At 38.4% G+C, this 2,039-nt stretch overlaps 1 long non-coding RNA gene across 1 annotated transcript; it reads right to left on the reverse strand.

The window, feature by feature from the left end:
* Positions 1–240: 240 nt before the first annotated feature.
* On the reverse strand, positions 241–1,616 carry LOC134867651 (uncharacterized). Its single transcript, XR_010166162.1, has 4 exons — positions 1,544–1,616; positions 1,314–1,438; positions 966–1,097; positions 241–313 (listed from the first exon to the last, which is right to left on the reverse strand). It is a non-coding gene; the product is annotated as an uncharacterized LOC134867651 (long non-coding RNA).
* Between the last annotated feature and the right edge of the window lie 423 nt (positions 1,617–2,039).

A 2,039-nucleotide genomic window follows, 5' to 3' on the forward strand; every position in this document is an offset into this window, starting at 1 on the left:
ACACACACACACACACACACACACACACACACACACACACACACACACACACACACACACACACACACACACACACACACACACACACACACACACACACACACACACACACACTGTACAGTGTATACATACGATAGATGCACATTTCTAGAGGAGTTTTACTTGTCCATACCTGGGTGTTGCCGTAACTCAAAATGGCTGCGGATAACTCCTTGAGGGTGCTCAAGCGCGTTTTTTCTTGTTGAGTGAATCTACTCACAACCCGCTGCTTTCCATCTCTGCTCTCTGCGCTGGTTTCAAAAGTAACCAAGTCCTGGAGACAGAAGTTGGTCATAAAGAACAAAAACGTTTTTTTATTTTATTTTTTTAACAGAAATCCTTTATTTGTCCCATAGTAGGGAAATGCACAAAAATAAACTAAAAACTGAACCATTGGGCTTACACACGCACACATTAAAATCGCCCCACTCAGTATATTGATACTTCAGTGTAATGAACTATTCGGTTTGCTCAAAAGCAAATACAAATAAACCTTGACACTGTACTCGGTTGAGCCGTTAATGTGGAAAATTGTGGACCATCCATAAATAATGTTGACATACATTTATGTCAAAACCGATATATAAAAGAAGGGACAAATAATGAATCACTCACATTTGTAAAAGAGGTTTGTTTGGTTGATTTTTATATGACAACATTGCTGCTGATAACTGTGTTGGTTGCTAGTTTACATTTTTGCAGTGGTCATAGATTTCAGTGCATTGTGGGAAACAAAAAGCGCCCTCAAAATATTCAATAAATTCTAATTACAGAGATTTGGTGAAAGAGATAACTGCATCTGGAAAGTGAGGTTTATACAGGTACAACACTGATGGTGTCCTTATTCTACAGCCATTACATTACCCATATCCCATGTTACATTAGGGCCAAACTTTGTAGTTACTTTTCTAGGCACACACAAATACCTGGGAATACAGTAGAAGTGGGCCCCTACGGGTGCTGTACGTCTTTGGAAGGGCTGACTCTTCTTTCAAAATCTGTGGGCTCTTGTTGGACAGTCGCAGAAGAGAGTCCCGGGACTTCCAGATATAGTAATCCTGTTGGTCGATTGATTCAAAATAACGAATATATGATGCATGGAATGATGGACTGATTGATTAATGAATGTCTGCTTAATTGAAAGGTTGCCATGAGAGAAGGCATAATGCCAGCAGAAAACTAACTAATTGACCATTATAGAACTTGTGTATTTTAATAATGTGTCCTCCAACATTGGAAGGCTACTATAAGAGCCTTTGCAAGTGTGTGTGTACCTGTGGTGTGAAGCAGACATCCAGCCGACCATCATGCCTCTCTGTGTTTCTGTTAGATGAGACTAATCGTCCACACCCACGACTAAGCAGGGACAGAGAGAAATCCTTCATCGTGTCTTATCTTCCTGGGGGATGGAGGGTTCAAGGACGACAGGTAATAATCAGGTTATTGATCAATTACAAGGTAAGAAAGATTAGAATGATGGTTCTATATCAGGAATAAAACTTACTTGATTTGGTCATCCAAAGGTTGGCTATAACATTTGTGTTGAGTTTTCTTTTTCTTGTCCGTTTTGTTATTTTATATGCAGTTAAATTCACAACTTTTATTTGCCTGTAGATGCGAGGGTAAGAGTGAATTGGGCTGAATAATTTGAAGTGTCTGGCAACCTTTTCAGGTTTACCCTGCTTCTTGTCAACCAACGTGTTCTGGGTACGGCTTCAGGTTACTGTAACCATTAATTAAATTCCAGATACATTTAAGTGTTACTTACTATGATGATGCTGTGCTATAGATTATAATAAAGTGCAATCTCGCTGTTAGACTTGGTGTATGATCTTGTTATAAAAATGCATTGAACACTGTTCTGTGACTATAATATAATAATTAAAATAGAAAATAAATTAAGCCATTGAAATGCGTATTAAGTCATGTGGAGCACACGTCTGTACCTGTCTAACCATACTTCACTCTAAAAAGAAATAATAATGTCTTTAATGCAACAA

The sequence above is a fragment of the Eleginops maclovinus genome, chromosome 7 (genome assembly GCF_036324505.1).
Source record: "Eleginops maclovinus isolate JMC-PN-2008 ecotype Puerto Natales chromosome 7, JC_Emac_rtc_rv5, whole genome shotgun sequence".
In the NCBI taxonomy this organism is placed as follows: domain Eukaryota; kingdom Metazoa; phylum Chordata; class Actinopteri; order Perciformes; family Eleginopidae; genus Eleginops; species Eleginops maclovinus.